A 14,714-nucleotide genomic window follows, 5' to 3' on the forward strand; every position below is an offset into this window, starting at 1 on the left:
AACATTTATCATTAATGACATCGAAGAATGACAGTGTACTATGAACAGAGGTGAATGGTTTTGATCACTGGTGAACACTGAACAAACAGCAAGTATGAACACTGAACAGGCAATGAAAACTGATCAGTAATGAACAACTTTCGGAAACCAAATAATTTTGAGCAGTAGAACAATGAATAGTGAACAGTGAAATTTAAGAGAAAATTTCTTGTGAACATTGAACAACACTTAAGAATTGAACACCATATCTAAGTACTGAGCACCAAATATGTGTAAGGAACACCACATGCAAATATTGAACACCGTATATTGGTATTAAACACCATATATAAGCATTAAACACCATATATAAGCATTAAACATAAGAACATAAGAACATAAGAACATAAGAACGAAGGAACACTGCAGAAGGCCTACTGGCCCATGCGAGGCAGGTCCAAGTCCCTACCGGCTTAAGCCAATGCACCCAACCTAGTCAGGTCAGGTCACATTGACTCAAGGGAGGAACACGGCAACCGACCCGTTAGCACAAGCTATCAGGTCTAACTCACACCCACCCACATCTACTCATGTATTTATCCAACCTATTTTTAAAGCTACACAACGTTCTGGCCTCTATAACGGTACTTGGGAGTTTGTTCCACTCATCCACAACTCTATTACCAAACCAGTACTTTCCTATATCCCTCCTGAATCTGAATTTTTCCAACTTAAAACCATTGCTGCGAGTCCTGTCTAGGCTAGATATTATCAGCACACTATTTACATCCCCTTTATTTATTCCTGTCTTCCACTTATAAACCTCAATCAAGTATTGAACACTAATGAACTTTTCCCAAGAGCACAAAATTTGAGTTTGAACAAATTGAACAACTGTGGTTGTCTTGTTAGGTTCAGTGTTACACGTTTTGAACGAGATCTTTCAAAGGTAAAGTCAGATAATTGACTGGTATTAATCTAAATGGTAGTATGACATCTAGCTAGTATTGTCATGCTCCCCGATTTGTACTTCTAGATTTGTACTGATTTGTGCTAATTCGTTGGCTGCAGGGAAAATGTCTCGTCGTTTTTATGGGATCTTGATTCCCTCTTTTATCCTGGTTCAGCTGTCTTCCTTCAACGTTCATCCTTTCTGTGTCTATTCTTGAAGCTGCATGTGTAGTTTGCCTCCACCCCACTCTCATTATTCACTCCATTACGTTGGTCTACCAACACTTACAGTGGTATTTCATAGTATCCATCTATGTGTCTTCTACCTTCTATGTAGGCCTGTCTACAGGAGGTAAACCTGTGTCTATCTTCTATATGTCTACCTTCCATCTGTGTCTGCCTTACGTCTGTGTCTACAGTCCCTCTCTGTCTTCCTTCCCTCTGTGTTTTCCTTCCATCTTTCTCGTATTTCACTCTGTATTTATCCACTTCGGCAAATTCTCCTGGTATTTTTGTACGTTGTAATCACATCTCTCCAAGGTCCTTCTCCTTCAGGGTCACGAGGTTCTGTTCCTCACTTTCTTCCCACATTGTATTCCTCTCAGCTCTGAGACTAGTTTTGTTGCATTCCTTTGGATTTTTTACGAGTTTGATTGTACTTGATGGGCGGGGGCTCCATGCTGGTGCTGCGTACTCGACGCTGCTAGACATGGCATACATAGTCTATAATATACTAAAAGATTCTTAAGGTTCTTGAATGCTATTGAGATCTCTGTTATTCTGTGTAATAAAATTTGAGGAATCACAAGTGAAGCATGTGTGAGGTGAAGCATGTGTGAGGTGAAGAATATGTAAATTATAAGACGGAATGGGTGACTTGAGTAAGAATGGGTGGGTGAGTGACTGTACTAGATCACTGTCGTTAAGGTTTACCCTCAGTCTAGTGTACAGTCTGAACTGGAATCAACATAGGAACTACCAGAGCACTGTCTGACTGCAGGAAGTGTTCAGAGTTTGCACTGCTGGCACTCTAAGTTTTGGCAGTGGTGGTATTTTATTCGCCAGGAAAAAGGACGTGTTTCCTCACACGGATCTTGTCATACGATGACCCGCTAACTGGAGTTTTTGGTCATGTGAGCGAGACCTTCAGCTGGCTTACCGGGTCCACCAGGTCAGACCACGTCATATGATCTGAAACATGAGGAAGATTAGAGGATCTTAAAATGCAAGTCCCTTGTACCCTTAACGAGAAAGATGGAAGGATTTACGAGCAAACAGTAATGGAGGACAAATATGGTATTCTTGATCAAAGTGAACTACGCTGTAGTAACCGTTGTAATATATTTTGTCATCCCGAGTGAGCGTAGCCTGGTGAAAACGGATTGTGCTCACTGGTATCCCATTTGCTCATACACTGTGATAGTCACGTTGTATCTCACCTCCGTTACAGTCGACACTGAGCATGATAGACCTGGAACGTGTGTGTGTGTGTGTGTGTGTGTGTGTGTGTGTGTGTGTGTGTGTGTGTGTGTGTGTGTGTGTGTGTGTGTGTGTGTGTGTGTGTGTGTGTGTGGAGGTCTCTGGTACCTTCACCACACTCAGCTTCTAGAGGCAATGACGATGACTTAAGATCATAGAGAAGATCGTAGTGCTCACTGAATAGTTGTCTCTACTCAGTAGAGATCATACCAATGCCTACGATGCAAGGTGCATCAGGGGTAAGGTAACTTCTACAGTCACACACACAGTCGTGGTGACTGGGGACGGATCAAGCAACACCTGCCAAGTGATGTTGATCTGCACCTCAGCCTACTGCCTCCATTAGCCAGGATATCAAGTGTTCCTGTAAGAAACAGATACTAGGAGGTGCAGCTACACGCGCCGCGTTCTGAACTGCTCGGTATTATATGCTTTAGCTCGATATTGAAGCTCAGGCCAGTTGCACAGAGGCCTGACGGCCGTCTGGAAAGCATAGCAATAATTGTTGATGTACAGGAACGTCTAAATTTTTTACCAAATTTGATTTAAAATTCGTTGCTCTTACTTTTATACTGGAAAAGGTCATCGATGAAGAACTTGGCGGCCATCTTGAAACAAAATGGCCGACACCTTGAAATTTCAAATTGTGTATCGGCTGGAATTTAAAACTATTTTCTAGCATTTTTAGGAAGTTTTTATTTTTTTCTCTCCATATTACACATGGTTAAAAATGCCTTGATTTAGACTAGTGCTTAATCTAATTGCTTTTAATAAAAAAATGCTTCCTTTTCAAAGTTAGACGCAGTGAGCATATATATGAAGAGTGTCAGGTCTGTATGAGTGTTTGAAATGTTTATCTCGCGCACTGGTGACCAGAGTGAGTCATGTCGGCTCTTACGACAGAAACAAACGAGGCTTCAATTACTCAATGTGAGGTGCAGATAAAAGCATTTTTGTGTGTTTCTCTCTGGCTTGGATGACGCGGCTGATGATACTGTCGATAGACGTGGCTGACGATACTGCTTATAGACGTGACTGACGATACTGCTTATAGATGTGGCTGACGATACTGCTTATAGATGTGGCTGACGATACTGCTTATAGACGTGGCTGACGATACTGCTTATAGACGTGGCTGACGATACTGCTTATAGACGTGGCTGACGATACTGCTTATAGATGTGGCTGACGATACTGCTTATAGATGTGGCTGACGATACTGCTTATAGACGTGACTGACGATACTGCTTATAGATGTGGCTGACGATACTGCTTATAGATGTGGCTGACGATACTGCTTATAGATGTGGCTGACGATACTGCTTATAGACGTGACTGACGATACTGCTTATAGATGTGGCTGACGATACTGCTTATAGATGTGGCTGACGATACTGCTTATAGACGTGACTGACGATACTGCTTATAGACGTGGCTGACGATACTGCTTATAGATGTGGCTGACGATACTGCTTATAGACGTGACTGACGATACTGCTTATAGACGTGGCTGACGATACTGCTTATAGATGTGGCTGACGATACTGCTTATAGATGTGGCTGACGATACTGCTTATAGATGTGGCTGACGATACTGCTTATAGACGTGGCTGACGATACTGCTTATAGATGTGGCTGACGATACTGCTTATAGACGTGACTGACGATACTGCTTATAGACGTGACTGACGATACTGCTTATAGACGTGACTGACGATACTGCTTATAGACGTGACTGACGATACTGCTTATAGACGTGACTGACGATACTGCTTATAGACATGACTGACGATGCTGCAGTCCGGCGTCTCTGCGTTTCTTATTTACAATAACTTCTCTTATGAAGCTGTTCTCTGTAGTGACTTGCTATATTTTGTAAATGCGATTGATGACGTGCATTCAGAATTTAATAGCACGTGAAAAACCTTCATAACACCCGCTCTTCAATTTTTTATGCATTTTTTCAGTTTTCGTAAAAAAAAAGGCAGTATATAGAGTAGCTGGACGAGGAAGCTCATTGTAACACCATAAGCTTTGTCTGACAGGATTTTCCATCTTGGAAATCCCTGATGGTTGTCTCTGGGTTCCTCACCTCTGTTAGTGAAAGTATGCGATTTATATTTTGCTGTGTCTTAGTAACAGGGATGGAACACTGTGGACAACAAGAAGCGCCGTCCGTCCAAGGAGCAGGCAAACCAGCTCAACCGACCTGGCAAATTCAAGGTGAAGTCTTACGGGGACCACAGAACCCACTATGGCGTTGTTTCATACCTGGAATCACGACACAACCTGAAGTTCAAGATATGGTTCAACTTGAGGGGAGAACCAATATTGACTCTCAACAAGGAAATGTATACCACCTTGAAAAGAGTCATGGAGACAGATCGCTCATTCACCCTGGAGGAACTGGACTCTCGGCAGAAAATCACCAAGGGTGTAGTGATGCGATACCCGCTGATGATGCCCATCGAGGCAGTAGCAGCTTACCCCAGTGTGGTGTCAGCTCAACGTCTCAAGGCAAAGACGGCAGGCAACGCACCAACCCGACAGGTCCTCATTCAGCATGTAGGACCACTGCCATCCCAGCTGGACCTCGGTTCTTGGGGCAAGTACGATGTCAGGACCTTCACAGCAGAACCAGTTCGCTGTTTCAAGTGTCAGCGTTATGGACACCTGGGTGCACTCTGTCCGAACAGAGTAATCTGCGGTGTCTGCAGCCAGCACCACCCTACCGAGGAATGCATCACCAAGCTGAAAAATGCATCGCCACCCACTCCACAATGCCCGAACTGCAGGCAGAAACATCATGCCTGGAATCCTCGATGCCCCGAGAGGCTCGCCAGAATTCAAGGAGTCTGGAAGACGCCAAGAACTCGGCAACAGGCTACGACGGATCATCACTCTCAGCAGACGATGGGTGCAGAGAACGCTGCCAGATCTCTCAGCAGCTAACCCAAGTCAATGCCCAGGAATTCCCAACCCTCGAAGTCTCAACCAGGCGTCAAGGTCAAGAACCTCCTGCACCACTACCTCAACGAAGAAACAGAAACAAGAGGAACAGGAGGCGTCAACAGGGTGCATCTGGTCAATGCGATCAGCAGGTGGCACTAAACGAGCCCCCACCGGCCATAGCACGACAACGCAGGCACTCCTTACCCGGCACAGGCGCTTTGCAGACTCAACTGGCACCTCACCAGCAGATCCTGGCTACCCAACAGCAACAGACCACGGTGCATACAATAAAGAAATCCAACCCTCAGCAGTTCCTACAGACCACAACAGCCCAGATAATATCCACTGTTTCGAACCCAACCCCAAATCAGGCTCTCACCAGGGAGGATCTCGTAGCACTCAAGGTGTTCACGGATCTTATTTGCAACACAATCAACTCCACGGAACAACAGAACACATTCCGGCAGATGGTCAATACGCTCATGAGTGTGCTTGCTGACCGAGGAGGAGACAGTGGATGCCATGAATTTGCAGGTTCTCAGAACGGGCAGGACTCAGTCTCCAGCTCAGGAAACAACAGCGACGGAATAATCTTGGTACCAAATCACACCCTCAAGGTTCTACAATGGAACATTCAGGGCCTAAGGAGCAAACAGCACCTCTTGCTGGAGGCAGTAATTCGGGATCGGGTTGACATCGTCTTGCTACAAGAAACTCTGACTGTCCCGACTATGTGCCCAAGACTACCGGTTTTGCTGGGTATTTTCGGCACATGGACCCGGGCGTTCACTGCAGAGGCACAGCTGTATTTGTATCCAATACAATACCTCACGAGGTTATAGCCAACCCTTTGGACTGTGGGGAGGATGTCGAGGTACAGGCCATCCTTGTGCACACACCTGGGGCGCCCATTACCATCTATAACATCTACAAGAACCCAAGACACACCCTCGACATTGCAGAGCTCCTCGCACTAGCACGCACCGAGTGTATTATTGTTGGTGGAGATTTCAACGCACACCACCCAATGCTGCACTCTCACTCAGCAACCATTGCTGCTGGCAGACACATAGCAATGCTCCTACACGATATTCCAGAGGTAAAGTTGCTAAACAATGGAGACCCCACACACCTGTTGGGTGGCTGCCTCGACCTTACCTTTGGGTCAAGACAACTCGCAGCAGGAGCCACATGGGAAACTCATCCTCACCTTGTCAGTGACCACTTTGCAGTGATCACCACCTTCAACATCAACAGGCCTCCAACAGTTGTGCTGCCTCCTAGATGGGACGTAAAGAGGGCCAAATGGAAGGTGTTCCAGGATTATCTTCATGACTGGTGGTCCACATACTCTCTATCTGAAGACTGTGATACGGCTGAACAGGAGCTAATCACTGTTCTCATCCATGCAGCAGAGTGCGCAATTCCAAAGAAGTTCGCAGGACGCACTCACAAAAGAGACTGGTGGTTCTACAACGACGAGGTGCGGGAGCAGAACCACCGCATCAACTCTTTTAGGAAGCTATACAGGCGTAACCCTACGACAGAGAACAGGAATACTCTGAGAGCCATTGTGCAGCATGCCCGCAGAATCTCTGAGTAAAAACTGAGAAATGGCTGGAGTGGTGCTCAACATTCAGGCATCACACCACCTTATCTGAGATATGGGGCAAGCTCAACATAGCAACTGGCAAGAGCAAGCCGAGGCCACCAGCACACCCGAACCCATCCCAGGAAGCAGAGAAACTAGTGGAGCTTTTCACTTCCAGGGGAGCCTCCACTCAGCTCCCACAGGACATCCGGAATATACAGACGGATCTTCTGCCACAGCGCCAGCTAACGATACAAGCTGCATGTGAGTCGGAAGATGTGACTGATGTAGACCTCACGGACTTGAACTCCGACGTGCCATTAAGAACACAGGTGACACTGCCCCGGGCATCGATGGTGTGACGTACTCCATGATTGCACGGGCTGGGCAGAGTGGATGGGAGGCCATACTAGACGTCATTAACAAGTCGTGGAGGGCCAGGACACTCCCAGCAGCTTGGAAGAAAGCTACAATCGTATTAATTCCAAAGCCCAAGGACCCAGGCAGTATGAGACCCATATCGCTGACCAGCTGCTTAGCCAAGACTGCTGAGAGGATGGTGTTAAACCGCCTCCTATGGAAACTTGGACCCTCTCATCATCACATATTTGGCTTCACCAAAGGAGTGGGAACAGCAGAGTGCATAACCACTCTACTAAGCCAGATTGCTGATAGTAACAAAAAACCTAGTATCGTCGTCTACGTCGACCTTGAGAAGGCATTTGAGCTAGCCAGCCCCACAGCAATTCTGGCAATACTAGCTCGGAAGGGAATCAAAGGACGCCTCCTGGCCTAGATAGTCCTACCTTAGGGGCAGGCAGGCCTGTGTCAGCTTTCAGGGACACTACTCTTCCTTTAAAACCCTGGAAAACGGTACGCCACAAGGTGTGCTCAGTCCTACCCTGTTTAACATTCTTATGCAGGAACTTGTGAGCCTTCCCTTTCATAGTGGTACACAGCTCCTCAGCTATGCTGATAATCTTGCACTCGTAGTGAATGGGAAAGGCAATTTAGAACGACAGGCTCAGAGAGCTTTGGACCTAATTACGCAGTCTTGCAAGGAACTAGGCCTCAAGATCTCGGCCGAGAAATCTCTTGCAATGATGTTCAAGGGACCAGATCCTGTGAATAGATTACGTATTCAGGATATAGAACTTGAGTGGACAGGCTCCTACCTGTACTTGGGAATCTACATTGATAAAAAGCTGACCTTTCAGAAACAGGCCGAGTATGTCAGGTCACGTGCTCTACTCAGACTCAACGCCATGAGAGCCATGACGAGGCACCGTGCAGGGGCAAGCAAAGATGTACTTCGCTTGTACTATATACAAGCTATACGCTCGCTCATTGACTACGGTGCACCGGCGTTAGCTCATCTCTTCCCGCAGAGCAGGCAAAGGGTGGAGGTCGTACAAAACCAGGCGATAAGAACTATGCTTGGTGCCCCCATCTGGACCAACACAGTATGTCTCAGATCTGAGGCCCGGATTCCTTCCTTGGCTGACAGAGTAAGATACATAAACGCCTGCAAAGTGACCACGATTCTGCACCGGCAGCAAGGTACCCCACTAAGGAGACTGATATTAACAACCATGTCACATCCCACACTCTTCACGGACTACTCCTGGATTCGTTCGTTTTGTGCTGCTGGGCGGAAGCTGCTGCCTGTACAGCTGCTCTGTGAGAAGAGTTGTGACCTTCCTGTTGCTGGGTACCATCCACCACCTCCCTGGCGCCCAGATCCAGCCGATGTTTGCATCATACAGCTACCCATCTCTAAGCGTCTCTGCAGTCAAGACACCCTCAGCAATCATGCTGAGACAAGCATGGCACTGGCAGAGGGAGGCACATGTGCAGTGTATTTCACAGATGGTTCTGTCGACCCTGACAGGAAGAGAGCAACAGCTGGACTGTACCACAATGGTCACACACAAGGCTGGCGACTCCCTGACCACTGCACGATCCTTCAAGCTGAGCTGGTGGCGATTCAGCAGGCATTGTCACATGCCCTACGACATCGACTCCGACCTGTCATACATGTTGATTCCACCTCTGCAATCAATGCCCTCTCCCATCCTCAACCACAGGATAATGTTCACCTTATCACATCGATCCTGAGCATAATGACAGCCTTAGAAGTTCAGGGTAATAGATCGACATTGAACTGGATCCCCAGCCATGCTGGCATCCGGGGAAATGAGGCGGCAGATGATGCAGCCAAGGCAGCAACAGACTATCCACATGTTGGGATTACTGTCCCAATCAGCCTACGACAGACCAAACTGGTGGCTGCCAGAGCCACGAAACTTATGGAGGAGGTCTTAGGTGATACCCCATCTCAACAGTGGTACCGAGCAGCGACTCCGGGAGAACCCCCTCCATATGATAGAAGCTGGTCCAGAGCGCAGTGTACCGCCATCCATCGGCTTCGTTTGGGCTTTCCCACAGCCAAGATGATGGTAGACAAGGCTGAGGAGATGTGCCAGTACTGTCAGCACGTTGTCCAGCGGCCCCTAACACACTATCTTCTAGAGTGCGAAGCTACTGAGACACTCCGCAGGCAACTAGGGGTGATATTCCCTCCCGAAGAGGACCCAGAGTTGACTGTGGCCACACTAGTGTACCATGGGGTCAACGAACCAGACAAGCTGTTACCTGTGATAATGACATATCCTCCTCCTTGCTAGTGTCCATAGTTACATATGGTGCCGCTTATGAGATGCACCAGTTGAACTGACCAGAGGGGCGCTTGAGCGGCATGCGTCGCATCATTGTGGAAACCTTTCTCCATCGGGAGCCAGAGACGGGTCATCGCAAGATTGGGACCCGTGCCAGGACTGTGGTCTTGGCGAACATTATACATACAACATATATAGTATACCAGTGATATACATCTCGTCTCCCTGGGGGGGGGGGTTGCTTCTCCATCAACTTTTATTACAACTTTCATAATATGTAAATTATCTGAAGAGACGCTCACGAGCCTGGCCCATGGCCGGGCTTCAAGAGTAGGACTTTCTAGTTTACATTAGTATGTTTAATTGTTGTTGGTAGAGAACAGCTGGGTCATGAGGGACGGCTACAGTTCTTGAGAGAGAACAGCTGGGTCATGAGGGACGGCTACAGTTCTTGAGAGAGAACAGCTGGGTCATGAGGGACGGCTACAGTTCTTGAGAGAGAACAGCTGGGTCATGAGGGACGGCTACAGTTCTTGAGAGAGAACAGCTGGGTCATGAGGGACGGCTACAGTTCTTGAGAGAGAACAGCTGGGTCATGAGGGACGGCTACAGTTCTTGAGAGAGAACAGCTGGGTCATGAGGGACGGCTACAGTTCTTGAGAGAGAACAGCTGGGTCATGAGGGACGGCTACAGTTCTTGAGAGGGAACAGCTGGGTCATGAGGGACGGCTACAGTTCTTGAGAGGGAACAGCTGGGTCATGAGGGACGGCTACAGTTCTTGAGAGGGAACAGCTGGGTCATGAGGGACGGCTACAGTTCTTGAGAGGGAACAGCTGGGTCATGAGGGACGGCTACAGTTCTTGAGAGAGAACAGCTGGGTCATGAGGGACGGCTACAGTTCTTGAGAGAGAACAGCTGGGTCATGAGGGACGGCTACAGTTTTCCTGTATTATACAAGACTCTCATCACTAAGATAACGACATTCTTGCTAGTTTTCCGTCTCCAGTGACTTGTTGAAGACCCTTACCTGGAGGTCACCTGGCGAGTGCTTCAAGAGTCACCCCTTCGGCCCGGTCCCAGACCTGACCTCCTGGTGGATGACCTGATCAACCAGGCTGTTGGTGCTTGTCATAGCAAGTTCAACGTATGCACTACAACCCGGCTGATCAGGACATGACTAGAGAAACTTGCTAATTTCCCTCTTGAAGAGAATCAGGGAGGGTGTTGAAAAGTCTTGGTCCCTCCACGTTTAGTCATCTTAATTGCTATAGGTTCAAACTTATTTTTTGCTTGTGTGTGTTTGTGTGTTTATCTTCTGGCCTGGACCCGGTCCCAGTCCAGGCTAATACTATACTGATCAGCCAGGCTATGGGTGCTAGCAGCACCTAGTCCAACTTAGGCAGGGGAGGGCAGGTGATCAGGAAGTGACTGGAGGAGCGTGACACTTGTCTTCTGGCAGACAGTCTTAGTTCTGCTCCAGCTTCCTCTGTAAACTATGGAGCTCAAGATCCACTTTCCCGGGTAATAACCTTTTATGTGGAGAGTGTTGCACTGTATGGAGTTTTATCATACCATGTTTCACTCTATGTAGAGCTTTGTCATGTTTCACTCAGTGAAGCATGACATGATAAACCTCTACACACAGTTTATCATGTTATTCTTCCACCATTTTTTTTTTTTGCTGTTGTTGCACACGTGAACGGGATCACTGGTTGACCATCCTGGGTTCTTTAATCAGACTATGATAATACACCGTCTCTCTCTCTCCCCTTATCTTCGACTATAACTGAATTGTGTGTTTTTGCGTTATCAGTAACGTTATCTCTGCCCTTCAGAACGGACAAGGCTAGATAGCGAATATATTTTTTATCAGGTTGATGTTTGGTATGTAAGCCAGGGTATGTGTATGTTGTGTAAGCCAGGGTATGTGTATGTTGTGTAAGCCAGGGTATGTGTATGTTGTGTAAGCCAGGGTATGTGCTTGGTATGTAAGCCAGGGTATGTGCTTGGTATGTAAGCCAGGGTATGTGCTTGGTATGTAAGCCAGGGTATGTGCTTGGTATGTGCTTGGTATGTAAGCCAGGGTATATACTCGGTATATATGCGGCTTATTTCTTTGGAAAATCCTCATCCCTGGCAAGCCTCGCACAATTAGGTTGGGATCTGCGGTAAGTGATTCTATCGGAGAATCGACTTCCGATGCGGCTGGTGTCGGTGAGTTTTAATGACTCAAAATATTCAACAGGTTTTTTAACGAGTCATGGCTTTAAACGTACATTCAAAACCCCTCACTAGATGGAAGTAGTAGTAGGGTTTTTAAACCCATCTCGGAAGATATCAACCGGGAGGTGTGTGTGTGTGTGTGTGTGTGTGTGTGTGTGTGTGTGTGTGTGTGTGTGTGTGTGTGCGCGTGTGTGTGTGTGTGTGTGTACTCACCTAGTTGAGGTTGCAGGGGTCGAGTCCAAGCTCCTGGCCCCGCCTCTTCACTGGTCGCAACTAGGTCACTCTCCCTGAACCATGAGCTTTATCGTACCTCTGCTTAAAGCTATGTATGGATCCTGCCTCCACTAGATCTCTTCTCAAACTATTCCACTTCCTGACTACTCTGTGGCTGAAGAAATACTTCCTAACATCCCTGTGATTCATCTGTGTCTTCAGCTTCCAACTGTGTCCCCTTGTTGCTGTGTCCAATCTCTGGAACATCCTGTCTTTGTCCACCTTGTCAATTCCTCTCAGTATTTTGTAAGTCGTTATCATGTCCCCCTATCTCTCCTGTCCTCCAGTGTCGTCAGGTTGATTTCCCTTAACCTCTCCTCGTAGGACATACCTCTTAGCTCTGGGACTAGTCTTGTGGCAAACCTTTACACTTTCTCTAGTTTCTTTACATGCTTGGCTAGGTGTGGGTTCCAAACTGGTGCCGCATACTCCAATATGGGCCTAACGTACACGGTGTACAGGGTCCTGAACGACTCCTTATTAAGATGTCGGAATGCTGTTCTGAGGTTTGCAAGGCGCCCATATGCTGCAGCAGTTATTTGGTTGATGTGCGCTTCAGGAGATGTGCCTGGTGTTATACTCACCCCAAGATCTTTTTCCTTGAGTGAGGTTTGTAGTCTCTGGCCCCCTAGACTGTACTCCGACTGCGGTCTTCTTTGCCCTTCCCCAATCTTCATGACTTTGCACTTGGTGGGATTGAACTCCAGGAGCCAATTGCTGGACCAGGTCTGCAGCCTGTCCCGATCCCTTTGTAGTTCTGCCTGGTCTTCGATCGAATGAATTCTTCTCATCAACTTCGTCATCTGCAAACAGTAACACCTCAGAGTTTATTCCTTCTGTCATGTCGTTCACAAATACCAGAAACAGCACTGGTCCTAGGACTGACCCCTGTGGGACCCCGCTGGTCACAGGTGCCCACTCTGACACCTCGCCACGTACCATTACTCGCTGCTGTCTTCCTGACAAATATTCCCTGATCCATTGTAGTGCCTTCCCTGTTATCCCTGCTTGGTCCTCCAGTTTTTGCACTAATCTCTTGTGTGGTACTGTGTCAAACGCCTTCTTGCAGTCCAAGAAAATGCAATCCACCCACCCCTCTCTCTCTTGTCTTAGTGTGTGTGTGTGTGTGTGTGTGTGTGTGTGTGTGTGTGTACTCACCTAGTTAAGGTTGCAGGGGTCGAGTCCGAGCTCCTGGCCCCGCCTCTTCACTGGTCGCTATTAGGTCACTCCCTGAACCGTGAGCTTTATCATACCTCTGCTTAAAACTATGTATGGATCCTGCCTCCACTACATCGCTTCCCAAACTATTCCACTTCCTGACTACTCTGTGGCTGAAGAAATACTTCCTAACATCCCTGTGATTTATCTGTGTCTTCAACTTCCAACTGTGTCCCCTTGTTGCTGTGTCCCATCTCTGAAACATCCTGTCTTTGTCCACCTTGTCAATTCCTCTCAGTATTTTGTATGTCGTTATCATGTCCTCCCCATCTCTCCTGTCCTCCAATGTCGTCAGGTTGATTTCCCTTAACCTCTCCTCGTAGGGCATACGTGTGTGTGTGTGTGTGTGTGTGTGTGTGTGTGTGTGTGTGTGTGTGTGTGTGTGTGTGTGTGTGTGTGTGTGTGTAATATATATATATATATATATATATATATATATATATATATATATATATATATATATATATATATATATATATATATATTTATTATGTATGTATATATATAATGTGTGGTAGATGTACAGGCGCAATGCAGCCTTAATGGCCCTCCTTCAGTCGATAGGTGTTAAACTAGACGTCATCAATGTTGATTATCAGCCAGGTTTGCAACTAGGTGGATTTTAACTACGTAAACGTGGCTCCCGGTTCGTTAGTCTAGGTTAATGAGGGAAGCTGTTGCTGCCTTCCCTGCCTGCAACACACAGGCTCTCCTCATGCTGCTGCCTTCCCTGCTTGCAACACACAGGCTCTCCTCATGCTGCTGCCTTCCCTGCTTGCAACACACAGGCTCTCCTCATGCTGCTGCCTTCCCTGCCTGCAACACACAGGCTCTCCTCATGCTGCTGCCTTCCCTGCTTGCAACACACAGGCTCTCCTCATGCTGCTGCCTTCCCTGCTTGCAACACACAGGCTCTCCTCATGCTGCTGCCTTCCCTGCCTGCAACACACAGGCTCTCCTCATGCTGCTGCCTTCCCTGCTTGCAACACACAGGCTCTCCTCATGCTGCTGCCTTCCCTGCCTGCAACACACAGGCTCTCCTCATGCTGCTGCCTTCCCTGCCTGCAACACACAGGCTCTCCTCATGCTGCTGCCTTCCCTGCCTGCAACACACAGGCTCTCCTCATGCTGCTGCCTTCCCTGCCTGCAACACACAGGCTCTCCTCATGCTGCTGCCTTCCCTGCCTGCAACACACAGGCTCTCCTCATGCTGCTGCCTTCCCTGCCTGCAACACACAGGCTCTCCTCATGCTGCTGCCTTCCCTGCCTGCAACACACAGGCTCTCCTCATGCTGCTGCCTTCCCTGCTTGCAACACACAGGCTCTCCTCATGCTGCTGCCTTCCCTGCCTGCAACACACAGGCTCTCC

The 14,714-nt window shown here is 47.7% G+C and overlaps 1 protein-coding gene across 3 annotated transcripts in view; it reads left to right on the top strand.

The window, feature by feature from the left end:
* Positions 1 to 14,714, top strand: part of LOC128696275 (protein phosphatase 1 regulatory subunit 14C) — a 315,191-nt gene that overhangs the window by 260,255 nt on the left and 40,222 nt on the right. The window lies entirely within an intron of this gene.

The sequence above is a fragment of the Cherax quadricarinatus genome, chromosome 39, assembly GCF_038502225.1.
Source record: "Cherax quadricarinatus isolate ZL_2023a chromosome 39, ASM3850222v1, whole genome shotgun sequence".
In the NCBI taxonomy this organism is placed as follows: Eukaryota; Metazoa; Arthropoda; class Malacostraca; order Decapoda; family Parastacidae; genus Cherax; species Cherax quadricarinatus.